This window comes from Mesocricetus auratus, unplaced genomic scaffold, assembly GCF_017639785.1.
Source record: "Mesocricetus auratus isolate SY011 unplaced genomic scaffold, BCM_Maur_2.0 Super-Scaffold_100676, whole genome shotgun sequence".
NCBI classification, from domain to species: Eukaryota; Metazoa; Chordata; class Mammalia; order Rodentia; family Cricetidae; genus Mesocricetus; species Mesocricetus auratus.
In genome coordinates, this window is record NW_024429266.1 from 135,041,690 (window position 1) to 135,055,552 (window position 13,863).

Sequence of the window (13,863 nt, forward strand, 5' to 3'; positions counted from 1 at the left end):
AGATCCTCATCTAAGATGAAGAAGCCTCTGTTTAGGTCTCCCCAGAAAATGTCATACTGTAGTAAGTTTCTAGATTCCATTGGAATTTCCTTGAACTTTTATTAATATTATACATTAATTTGAGGGAGAATTGGCACCATTACTCTTTATAATAATAACGGTCAAAATCAGTTTTCTTTAGTGTTTATTCAAAATATGGACAACAGGATCTGCAGCACAGGGATATTTTTGAAAATTCTGTAAGACACCCCTGTTGAGCCCTTAGTGTGCTCTTCACACAGAAACAATCATCAGGGACCAGTAAGTTGATGAGAATAAAACTCATGGCCATCCATACCGGAGCTGCTGGTGGCTCACAAGTAGGAAAATTTATTTTTCTAGTTACAAAGGCTGGAAATCCAAGGCCAGATTGCTAGCATTTTTGTAGAATAAAGCTAGCTCTCTCTGTTTTGTAGGAACATCGTAGTGGTTGACTCTAATTCGCTATGGCTTAGACTCTTCTGGGTAGCTAATGAAGGATTAGCTACATCAACTTCTGAGTGAAGGACTTGCTACACCAGCTCGGCCTCTAGTCACATCAGTGGTGAGATTGTCTTGGTTGCCTTAACTGATATAGGAAGACCCACACCAAATGTGCAGCGCAGCAGAATGTTTTGCTTTTGTTTTTGCATGCTTTCCTTCACTCTGCAGACAAGTTTAGCTACTGTCGCTGAGTGCTGATTTCTTCACTGATATTAATACCAGCTTCTTCAGGGTGGACTGAAGACCACGGCTCTATAGGAATCATCTGGCTCTTTGTCACCAGATTGGGATTGCAGAGGCACCCAGTCTTCTGGACTGAGCAACTTATGGGTTTTTGGCCTCTATGGTGTGAGACAGCCATTGTAGGGCCACTATGACCATATGGTGTAAGTCAATATAATACCCGCCCCTGCCTTAGTATCTGCTCACTCGGTCTTTCACATTCTTCCAGAGAACCTTAATGCAGACACTAATTCTGTCATAGGTTCCTCCTAAGACCTAATTTCCTTTCAAAGGCTCCAACTCTTAATAAGCATGGAGCCTGTGCTTCCAGTTTAAATAGGCATTTAGGAGTCCCTAATGCACCTACCACCACTGCTGTTCAGTATGAGGTCTTTTTGCATGAAATTAGTTTCAGGACTCCCGAGCATGGGCCACCAGGTAGGAAATTAAACAAACTCCTTCCTATATGATCCACACACCATTCTCAGTGACTACGTTTCTCATCAAGGTGGTGGGAGACTTAGCATTCCTGTTAATCTTGTCTATCCTCTCTCTCTCTCTCTCTCTCTCTCTCTCTCTCTCTCTCTCTCATCTATTTATTTTCAGTGATAGGGTCTTCCATAGCTCAGACTTATTTCAAACTCACTACGAGCTAAGATGACCTTGAATTCTTGATCCTCCTGTTTCCACTTCTGAGCTATGGGATTGCAATTGTGCATCACCACATCTGGCTGAGATTCAGCAATTCTTAGTGAAATTTTGCATAATTCTATTTTCTCTTTATTGTGTTTCATTTGCTTTGTTTCTTCTTTCGAAGGACCAGTCACTTCACCTCTTTCTCCAGGATAATTTTCCCTCCTCTGGGCCCTTATATTGTTCTTTACTTGTATTCTTGACAGTTTTTCTCTATTCCTTTGTGTAGGATTTCATTTTTGTTCTTCATCTAATTTTAAATCAAAGCACAATTTAATTTATTTTCCTTGCATTTGGCTTACTAATGAAGTCATTTATGCTTATGATATTGTCTCCAAACATGACTTTTATTGTGTGCCTTATTGGAGCTGATACATACTACTTCTCATCTAATAATGAATAATTTTAGAGTGGATTTCTTCATTGGCTAAAGAGTTGTCATTTAAGACAGCAAAGGTCCCGCTTTATTATGGATTTATTTTACTCTGTAATATCCATGTGGTCATTTATTTTTGCTTTTATTTTATTGAGTTATAGAGATAACAGCACATGCATTTCTGAGTGGGATAGTTTATTGACTAAATATCAGTTACATCTTTTGTAAATGCTCCACGAAATTTTCAATAAAACATTTATTCCTCTCAAAGGCATTTGCAATTGTTCCCTTTCCTACACTACTCAAATCCAATTTAGTACCAAATTTTGTCAAATGTCAAGAAAAAATATCTCATCAACATCTGTTTCAAAAGCTATGACTCCCACTTGGCTCTGAGCAGCCACATTTTCGTCCCCGTGGTCCACTGGTCCTGCTCTCTCAGGTACTCTCAGACTCTTGCTCCTTTGTGATCAATTGGTGTCTGTCATCTAGGTGATTTAAAGAATCTTGGTAGCTTGAGTTTCTTCTCCAAACTGTAGGATTCTCTCCATTTGCTTCAACTCCTAAGACAGAAACAATGCCTGAATACACTGTAGGATTGGGGGCCATCTTCCTTCTCCATGGACCACACCCCCTTTCTCTCTTTTGGAGAGGAGATTTTTTCCAGACCACCTGATCTAAAGAGAATCTGTGCCTCCTGCACTGCAGTCTCGGTCTGTTCCTTGTACTTCCCATTATAAACCTTAATGCATTTTATAGGTGCATTACACTGATAAATACAAGTTCAAAGACTATTTTTTACTCCAGGTTACAAGTTCAAAGAGTATTTGTTCACCAAGCCGAAATCAGCAAATGTAGAATCTTTATTTATGACCTGCAGAAAAACTATTGCTTAGCATGCTTTCAAAGGACCCTCAAAAAGATGTTAAAAGGAAGAGTGACTTTGCCAGAGCACAGATTATGCAATATTTCCCAATATTAAACCTTATTGCTTTAGTATTCACTACACGCATCCTTGTGTGTTTGTTCTTCTTCATTGGTCAAGTGTGGAGCAACAAGTATTAAAGTTTCCACCACAATTAAGTTTCTGTCAATTTCTTTTCAGATTCTTTTCCTATGTGTCTTTATGGATGCCAATGCAATGTTGTTCATAGCATAAATGGGTTCCTTTTGATCGTTGTAATTTGGCATGATTTAGGACTCTTTTCCTTGTAACTAATGGAATCCAATGTGAGTTTGCAGCAGTGGACCATGAAGGAAAGGAGCATAAAGGATTGCAGGGACATTTATAGAACTCAAGAATAGGAGAACAGAAAGTCCTTGTGTGTGTGTGTGAGTGTATGTGCGTGTTCACATTTAATTTATTTTAAGTCTATGCAAGTCCAGGGCTTGTTCATAAACAATGTATGTAGATTCTCCATCATGTTCACACACACACAACACACACACACACACACACACACACACACACACACACACACACACACACACGAGGACGTTCCTTCCTCTAACGTCAGTCATCACAGGCCACTTTTCAATGTGTTATGCAAAGTGGAAAGTGTAGCAGAACACAAAGTTGCCCAAGGTCACTTGGCTGTTGTGAGGGAAAGCCAGTGCTCATCTGTGGCCAGCAAACCTGCATTTCCCATTCTGCCTTTCTAACAGATGGCCTTTTGGAGAGGACAACGAAGGCAAAAAATAGACCTGCAATGGCTTATTAAGAGGCATTTAGGAAGAGAAAACACATTTCACAATGCCAAACAATGATGTAAATTTGGTACCTTGCAGTTATGTAAAACTTTTGGAAAACATTTATCTGTGTGGTTGTCAGACAAATGGTTCTTTATGGCCAGCTTCCCCTTCTTATGCAGTGGTGATGGACCTTCAATTGTAACATTATTTCTGTGATGTTTCCCCAAATCCCTCTCTTTGTGATATGCAGCCATTAGATGTATCACTGGGTGGATTTTGTTTTGTAGCCTGTAGCACAACAGAGGCATTTGTTCCCACTTAAATGCAAAATAAACTCAGAGGACCCAAGTGGGAAAGCACAGTAGTGCAGTGGGAGGGTCACAGCTCCACCCACTCTTGCAAGCCCACCTTCCACTCTTTCTATCTTTCCCATCTTCTCTCTGTCCTTGTCTTTTCCATCTTCTCTACCCACCAAACTCTCAATGCAGCCAAGAAAAGGAAGTGAGCAGACTCCTTACCCCCACACTCTGCAAAGCCTTTTAAGACTGGGACTCAGTGTGTAGTCTTGATTGTTTTGGAATGAAATTCTCTATGTAGACGAGGCTGGCTTGGAACTCGTAGGAATCTGGGGGCCTCTGCTTCCCAAGTGCTGGGATTAAGGGGATATACCATTATGCCTGGGTTATAAAATAAAAATTATTGACAAAAATGAACCAAAATACTATTTTTTAACATGTAAGCTCAGTTGGAAATGTGCATAGTTTAAAGAAATTAATAGATGCATTTGATATATATATTTGTGTGTGTGTGTGTGTGGGTGGGTGGGTGTGTGGGTGTGTGACTATGCATATGAACATTATACATATGCAGAGATCACAGGCAATCCTGTTGGTTCTCAGGTACCTTTTACCTTTTGTCTCAGAGATGATCTCTCATTGACCGAGACTATCACTAGTCAGGCCAACAGCTTCCAGGGGACCGTTTGGTCTGCCTCAGATCCCCCCATTAATGGAACTATAGGTGAGTCCCACCACAGTGGCTTTTAGTTTTCATTCTTGGGATTCAAACCCAGGTCGTCCTGCTAGATAGGCAAACACTTTATTGCCTGAGCCATCTTCTCAACTCTGACTCTATTTTCAATGAAGTTTGTAACTTATCAGGAACATGCTTTGGATAGGGTGTTAGAAAGAGTACAAGTATCTCAAGCCATAATTTAGACAATGGCAAAAGAAGATTTAGTGAAGACCTAGGGGTCTCATTTACCCACTTGAGAGGACCTTGGTCTTCTGAGGATAACACATAAGTATTTTGCACCTGAGGATGGTAAGCAAGGAAAAATAATACCACTATTCTTAGTTCTAGGTAAAGCTTCCACCTGCATATATTAGAGCCTCTGAAACTGGGTATATAGATCCAGTTAAACACCCAACCCAGACCCTCCAAAACCTGTTTCTATGGTGTTGCTGCACACAAGTGTATTTTTTGTGTGTGGTAATTTAAACGCAATTGTCTCTCATAAGCTCATAAGGAATAGCTCTATTAGGAGGTGTATCTTTGTTGGAGTAGCTATGGTCTTGTTTTAGGAATTGTGTCACTGTTGAGGTAGGCTTTGAGGTCTCATATATGCTCAAGCCATGCTCAGTGTCTCAGTTCACTTCCTGTTACCTTCTAATCAATATGTAGAATTCTGAGCTCCTTCTCCAGCACCATGTCTGTCTGCCTTCATGCTGCCATATCCCACCATGATGATAATGGACTAAACCTCCAAATTGTAAGCCACCCCAATTAAATATTTGCCTTTATTAGAGTTGTTGTTGTCATGGTGTGACTTCACAGCAATAGAAATACTAAGACAATGTGTATCTTGGATCCAGGAGCCAGAATTTTATGTTTGCAAAATCATCCCATGGAAATAAGAAATGAGAATTAGAAACCACTCCATTATTCTGAAACACTATCTGTGTGCATTTAGCTTTCTCTTTATTTATCATTATTTGAAAAGAAATATTATTACTTGCCAGTGGATAGAGTCCACAATATTTTATTGCCACTGCTGTTATTCTCAACATCTGCATGTGTAATTAAAGAGATGAAGCACATTGGTTATAGTTCTTCATATATGAGATGGATGGAAGGAGAAGAATTATGTTTTCAGCCTGTGAGATGATGTTTGCTAATGGCTTAGAAAATAAAATAGGATTAGAAATGAAAATAAGCTATAAACTTTATTCTAGTCTTTGGTTTATTAAATTATCACCAGAAAATACATGCCAAACAAGTATTTTCATGACTTTCTGAACTCACAGAAAGTTAAAGCTGAACTTAGGAACAGCTTAAAAAGCTTCATGTTGTTCACATGCCTAGATACATGTACACTTTCAATAAACATTGTATATTTCCTTAGTTAGATGTTTATAGATAAATGCAAAAGAATATACAGGGGAATAATAGCCCTTTTCCAAGGTCATAGAGAACTCTGCTGACTTTGAATCTCTTAGTTGCTCATGCTACTATTTTGTTTATCCCATTGGACTTGTGACAACGGAATGAAGAATAAGAAGAAAGAAAGGCATGCGGGGGAAGAAGAAAGAAGCATGGAGAAGGGAAGAGAAAAGAAGAGTAGAGATTAGAGGAGAGGAGCCCCTGAGATGTCCTGAGGTGAAGAGTAGAAGAGTAGAAAGCACACACCCTTTCAAGGACCTAGTTCTACTTTGATCTTCCAGTGAAATGACCTCTGAGGTAAAATGAAGCTCAGGAGTTTTTCCTGGGTTGGATCTGTGGGCTGGATATGTAGTGAATATAGTTTAGAGGATTGGACTCTGATTGACTCTGATAGACCATAGATCATCTAGAGTTCCAGGGAAGATGCTAAAGACCGACAGAGTTACCATATGGGGATAGTTGGTTTCTTTTCTTTTTTTATGGAAAAGTCTTTTGCTGTCACAAAGATGAAGCTCTTTCTCTCTCATGTTTCCAGAGAGTATCCAGGGATAAGGCCTTGGAATGTTTTCATGGATCTGACCCTTACTTAAGTACCTGAGTTATTTTTCCTTTCTTACCCACACACCACATGTTGCAACCACTAAAGTTCCAATAGATAAACTTCTGTCAAATTATTTTCTTGTGTTCTATCCACTTACTATGAACTCTCTAACCTTCCCTCCTTAATTATCCACTATAAGATGATTACCATACCTGGGATAGGGATGTCGTAGGTTGTTCTTACTGGGGAGAAATCAGTTACATGAGAAACCGATAATCCAGGATCAGCGCTCTGAGCATCCAGTCTCTGCTGCTCTCTGAGACCTGACTGGAACCCTGGGAGAGGGCTCACCTCTCTCTTCAGGCGTATATCCCACATGCCTCATCTGCACCTGTGGCTATGCCCAAATGGGGGTGGCCAGTACCATAGGTACCTAGTAAGATCTCTCCCTACAATTCCCTCTTTGTTCTAAAGAAATGATTTAGACTTGATACAAAACTATGTAAACGATGCCAAAAATCAAGTATGTGCCAGGAGAAGGAAAAGTATGAACATACACCTTCAGGATCTAAAGCCAATAAAACAACAAGAGCAAATGGCAAGAACTACATATCCAGTCCTAGGGTAAAGGCATAGCAAAGATTACTATAGAGCAGTTCTAAGCTGGAAAGTTTAAGTCTTATACCTAATATTTCTATCTAGAAAGAGAGAACAATCATTGTGACAGTCTAATCTTCAACCTCATAAAAGACTTGAGAAGAAGATAACAATACTGGGGTAGCAGGTGAATAACTTCCAAAGATGCAGTGAAGACAGAAACAGCAAGCTACCTGGACAGTCATCCAGAGTCTCACAGCGGTGTAGGGGCAACTAGCTTTGACTAAGGCCTAGAGTATCAGACTGATCAACACAGAAGCAGGGAGGTAGAAAGGCTGTCTTACCCTGACTTGGCAAGGTTCAGCAGTCTTCTAAATTATCTCCTGCAAGCACAGTAGGACAGCATGTCCAAAGTAAGAGGCCGACGTGGGGGCAGTTCTTTGCCCAAAAGGCTATTAGCTGAGGAGAGAATGGACTCCAGAAAGAGTGACATCAGTGCCCAACATTTCATGGAATAGCTTGGTGCTGTCAGGAGCAATTGTGTCTCATGCCAACAGAGTACTAATATTAAAACATTTAAATGCCATATTCTGCAGGTCTATGAAGTGTTGGAAGATCAAAACCTATGACTAATCTCATAGATACAAGAATGTGTGTGATAATATCTGTAATTCTTGGGAACCTAGTTGTAAAAACACTTAAGCTTCCTAAATAATTTACCAAGGACCAAGATTACAGCAGTAAAACTATATACACACATATATGTGAATTTGTAAGACAGAAGTAGAGTTAAAGTGTCTTAATTAGAGGTAGAACTGTATAGTGCAACATGATAGAAATGTACTAAATTGTGTCAATATACAAAATACCTTAAACATATGTAAAAACATATATGCATAGAGTGCACCAAACAATGTAAATAGAAAGAAGACCTTTACACAGTGTGACAAAATGTAATATACAAATTATCCAAGAAAGGAATACAACTTGATCCTACAAGTTACATCATAGGAGGATCTATAACAATTTAAGTTTTCTGTAGCTAAAGCTGAGGGAACTGCACTTTGAACAAGATCCACAGGGCTTCTGATGAAATGGTGTGAAGCTGTAACTACTGGGCATTTGGATTCTATTGTCCAGTGCAAATTCACTGTTGCTGGTTAGAATTATGGAGAGGAAATTCATTCACATTTAGTCTCTTCATCTTCTACATCTGAAGAGTCAGTCAACTAGACCGAAGCTCTACAAGGGCCTCAGGTCCTCACAAAGCTGTGATGGACCAATTGTAGAGGTCACCTGTAATTCTACTGCTCTGGATAATCTTTGCAGGAATTCACCATATTGTTCTCTTGGTCCCTGTACCACTTTGGTATAAGGTTCTATTCTCTCTCCTGGTTCATGAACCTTATCTCAAGCATTCAAAGCTGCTACATGGCATAGGGACAAGATGTGTTTATCATGCAGCTTGAGTCCCTAAGTCAGCATAAAGACAGTATAGAAAAAGGTAGCATAGCTACAAAGGTGACTCAGGGATTAACACCACATACTGCTTTTACAAAGAATCTTAATTCAGTTACCAAGACCTATGTAAGACAGCTCCCAATGGCTTGTAACAAGTTCTTGGGATGTGACACCCTCTTCTGGACACTGTGGACACAGGTATTCATGTGCACACACCTTGCCAAAAAAAAAATAAATCTTTTAAAAACTAGAAAGAGTAACCTTTTTTTTTTTTTTTGGTTTTTCGAGACAGGGTTTCTCTGTATCATTTTGGAGGCTGTCCTGGAACTCACTCTGTAGACCATGCTGGCCTCGAACTCACAGAGATCTGCCTGCCTCTGCCTCCCAAGTGCTGGGATTAAAGGCATGCGCCACCAAGAGTAACTTTTTAAAAGTATTTTTTGTGAACTTCATCCAAGAGCACTGCTTCTTCTCCTCCAATTCCTGTATTTCCCTAAATCTATGACTTACTTCTTATTATTACACACACACACACACACACACACACACACACACACACACACCTCATTAAGTTCATTATGCATTGCTTATATATGCACATGTCCAGAGATGACTGCTTGGGATTGGACAAGCATTGTAGGAGCTCATCCTTGGGGGAAATCGATTCTTTCCCTCTCAGCAGCTATTTACCTGTAGTTCTTCATCTAGAGATGAACAATTTGGAATTTCCCCTCTCCACACTGTGGGTTAGTTGGTGACATCATGCTCATTTGTCCTCCAGGTACACTGAGGAAGGTCATGAAGAGAATGGAGCAGTACATGTTGCCATAGAAAAAGTCAGTGAACACCTTGCAAAATACATCCCCATAAATGCAGTTGTTGCCATGTAGGCAGTAGGCAGTCTTCAGGGGGAACCAGATGACAGAGAGGAGGTCTTCCAAGGTCAGATTGGCCATGTAAATCACAGCAGGGTGCTTTTTCTTCATCTGGAAAAGAAAGACCCAGAGGGCATGACATTGCTGGGCAAACCAATCACAAAGACAATGAAGAAAGACAGTAGTCAGCTTCCCAGTGAGGATGGATATAGAGAACTCATCAATGGGAAAGCCTGGTTCTACTTTAACTCCTTCCCCAGAGATTGGAAGGTAGTTGGTGTTCAATCTGCCAATAAGACTTCTTCCTTAATGTTGGGTCCTTGGAAGATCCGGTTGCAGGAGACTGAGGTCGCCAGAAGGATGACGCCTCCCAGGAGCCAAGTTAGGCTCAGACTTTGCTTCTTCTCAGTAGCCTGGACATTGGGTGGACAGGGAATCCTCCAGCACTGGTTCGAATCTCAAAGCTCCAGGTCTACTTCCCCTAAGCCGAGCAGCACTGAGCTTTCCCAGAGTGGGGTTCATTTCAATTTTATTTAAGGGGATGGCCACTGGTAGTTTGACTATATTCCAGCAGATAATTCCATACTCATGAGTACAAGAGCAGTACAAATTGGAAAAGAGGGATTGATCAATTTTGAAAAAGAGATAAAAAAGTTGATAGAAGTGAGGAGGTGGGGGTAGATCTAGAAGGAGTCAAAATTAAGAGCTGGGTGTGAATATAATCAATATGCATTGTATATGTATATGAAGTTCTCAAAGAATTAATAAACTTATAAAATTATACTAATTAAAATATGTCAAACTTTTATAGGAGAGAAACAATAAAAATCAACAATGAGTATCATTTAAAATATTTTTATCAGAAAAATCTATTTATGTGATTCTGTGCAAAACTAAGTGTGCAGGTTTTTGTATATACCTAGCTGGTAGCATCCAATTTTAACTCCAGTTTCTTGCAGAAGGAGGAGTAGAAAACAAAGACAGAGACTGTAGCTATAAACTCCCAGTGCAGATACAGCAATAAGAACCTGAGCCACTCATTCCAAGGAGAAAGTTTTCCTTGCCAGGGCAGCTAGTGAGCACCATCTACTAAGGAACACACAGAACTTTGATCTTCTTTTCCAGAGTGTCAGGAGGTGACACAACCTACACGGGAAAGAGGGACTCCATATTCTGAGTATGGCTGTCACACCACAGCTGTTCCTGCCATCTGTTCTGCCTTTGATCCCTATTGTTTGCCATTTCCCTTGTGCCCCCTTTGGTAGGCTGCTGTCTGGTGCTCATTTTTAAGTGACTTAGCTCTGAGACCAGGGGATTGATAGTCATAGCAGTGTGTTTTCAATTCTACTTTACTTGGAGGGTTTCAGTTTTAGAAAAAGAAACCCAAGCAACACATTAACAGTCCTTGAGGGATCTGGACAGTTCAATCCAAGAAGTTAATCAAGATTTTTGTGATCTTTTGGTTTTGATGTTCTAGTTAAATTGCTGGAGATGCTAGAGGGAATGTATTTGACTTAAATATAGACTGAAGGATATAGATGTGGTTTACTTGGCACATAAACTTGAAGCCACAGCTAACAATTGGCTATTTTATGTCAAGTCAGTCAATTCTACCTTTTGTGCCTCTGTTGGTTTCAGTCTAGCTTAATTGAAGATTTCTGTCTTTCTATATAGATCTTGCCTTTTTTCAGATAAAATCGAGATTTTTAAATTAGACACATTTATTCATTCACTTGGTCAAAGGCCCTTCTTCTTACTGTAGGCTATTACTACCTAGAGCCATTGTGAAGAACAAAGACACCCTTCCTTGAGAGACTAGACAGTGTCCCATAGGGTTTTTCTTATTTCCTGGAATAAACAAACAGGGACAGGGTCTTCATGCAACATCCAATTGTCACCAGAAGTGCAAAGATTCACTGGAAGAAAACAATACGAGACACAACTCAGTCTATGATTTCATAGGAAATGACTGTTAGCATGCCTTGTGTAATTTTTCCAAACAAACATCTTCTCAACCCATTTAGGGCACTGAGGACAGAGCAAGAAATGATTCCACAAAAGTGCAACTTGTCAGACCAATGAGTTTGCAGAGGTTACTTACGGGAGCCTGAGTGTTTACTTATGGATACTCATGGGCAGCTGCCTCACTGAAAATCCCACCTCAGTCTGGGTGTGGACTCACAAAGGCTGTGTCCCTGGAGTGTTCTGCCCAACTTACAGGCAGCTCTACAAGTTGGAGAGTTTCCTTTCCCAAGCAATTGCTTCTATAACTGTGGGGTTTGAAGGTTTTTTTCACTTTTCCCTTCATAAGGGTTGTTCCAATCCAGTGAAAATCATTGCATACCAACATGAGATTTTCTAGAATTTCTTCCAAAAGAGCAACATTCAAGATGGTTTTTTCCAGAAAAGAAGTTTTACACAGATAATGTGGTGGTTTGAATAGGTACGGCCCCCATAGCCTCATGTGTTTGAATGCTTGGACCACAGGGAGTGACACTATTAGGAGGTGTGGCCTTGTTGGAGTAGGTGTGTCTTTGTTGGAGGAAGTATGCCACTGTAGAGGCAGGCTTTGAGGGTCTCCTATGCATAAGCTATGCCCAATGTGGGACACAGCTCACTTCCTGTTTCTACAAATCAAGATGTAGAACTCTCAGCTCCCTCTCCAACACCATGTCTGCCTTCATGCCACCAGACATGATGATAATGGACTAGACCTCTGAAATTATAATCTGGCCCTTAATTAAATGTTTTCCTTTATAAGAGTTACCATGGTCACAGTGTCTCTTCATAGCAATAGAAACCCTAACTAAGACAGATGTATATCTTTCTCACGTGTTCTTTCCACATGCTGTGTCATAGCTGAAATTAGCAACAGGGTTCATTGAGAGTACATTCTACAGTCTTCCTTGAGATTATGAAGGAAGATTTGAAAATGACCACATCACGAAGTGAGCTTTATACAAATGTTGAATAGGTAAGGTATTTATTTTCAATTACTGTCATAAAATCTGTGGTAGTTATAAAAATATGTCTTTGAATGGATAAAGACTGAGGTCAGACAATTTCTATTTCTGTGTGATCTTTGAAATCAAAAATTACCATTCCTAGGGAGGCTGTTGTTAAATGCCAGTAACTGAGAATGTTCAAGGACAATGTTCCCAAGTTGTTACATCTAGGCTCACTGGGGCAACTGCTATAGATCCAGAGGCCTGGATCTCATCCCTTGATAATCCAACTTATACTATCTGTTAGGAGCCTAGGGAGACTCTTTTCAAACAACAGAAGCCACAACCTCAATGTCAGAAATTCTCTTTGGATACTGAGGACCAAGGTTAAAATAATCTTCCTTTTCTAACTCTCACCCTAGGCCTGAGGGACAGTTCTTAGTCTCCTAGTTTTCATGACAGGAATTTCTTGAGGGATACCAAGGAGGCAAGGCTTGGATTCTGGGTAGAGAAGGGAGGGTAAAAAGGACAGCCAACTTCACTCACCTGCTGTGCTGCAGAGCCCACTGAGAAGACTGTTTGGGCTTCATACAGAGCTTTTTATCTTCACGCTGACAGAAACACACAAACACAGCCCATGCATATTTAGCAGTGCTTTACATCAAACAAGTAATTTATTGCTTTGAAAGCAGAAGAATCTATTTGATTTACTCATTTCCCCCTCCTTTTATAGTAAGACAAAGACAAAATAGACCTACACTTTGTAAAACCAGGCAGTACCCTTCAATACCATATAGTATTTGCTCAAACTCTACTCCAAGGTCACATTGCATCAAGGACAAGTCTCCTACTTATTTTACCCATTTGTTCAGTGTTGAAACATTGTTACTCTTATGATGGAAGCTTTACTCCAGCCCCTGGCATCCATATACCCAAAAAGATTGGAATGTTCTTGTGGAAGTTCCACCTCATGCCCCCTCCTCCATCTCCCATTCCAAACCACACCCCCCTCAGAAAAGCCCAAAAAGGGTCAGCCCCTCCTGTGGGGGCTGCTCAATACCACACCTGCAGGTTCCTTAAGACTTAGTAGCCGTATTTGTCACATGATACTTCTTCTACCTTCCTGAGGGTCACCCAGGAGGGCTTTGCTCTGTCCATTAAACCTGGCTTTATTAATTTGGTTTGACTGGTACATTACACCAATGGCAGCAGATTTTCAATAAGTGGGGATTCAGAACTTACCAGTTCCTACCACTGAGGTTTTTATTTAGAGACTCAGAGAGACTATGTAGCCAAACCTGAGACTGTCCTTGAAAGTCTTGCACACACACACACACACACACACACACACAAACACACACACACTGATTCATTAGGTGATCAGTAGCTTTTTAAACTCAGAGATCCTCCTGCTTTCCTTTTCTTGAGGAATTCACATCCTAATAAAAAGTAACCAGAAGCTCTCAACTACATGTGCCCATCTGTGAATTTAACATG

At 40.3% G+C, this 13,863-nt stretch overlaps 1 long non-coding RNA gene across 1 annotated transcript; it reads right to left on the minus strand.

Moving 5' to 3' along the window:
* Positions 1 to 1,991: 1,991 nt before the first annotated feature.
* LOC121137088 lies at positions 1,992 to 9,943 on the minus strand. The gene is made up of 2 exons (XR_005874310.1): positions 9,237 to 9,943; positions 1,992 to 2,376 (listed from the first exon to the last, which is right to left on the minus strand). It is a non-coding gene; the product is annotated as an uncharacterized LOC121137088 (long non-coding RNA).
* Between the last annotated feature and the right edge of the window lie 3,920 nt (positions 9,944 to 13,863).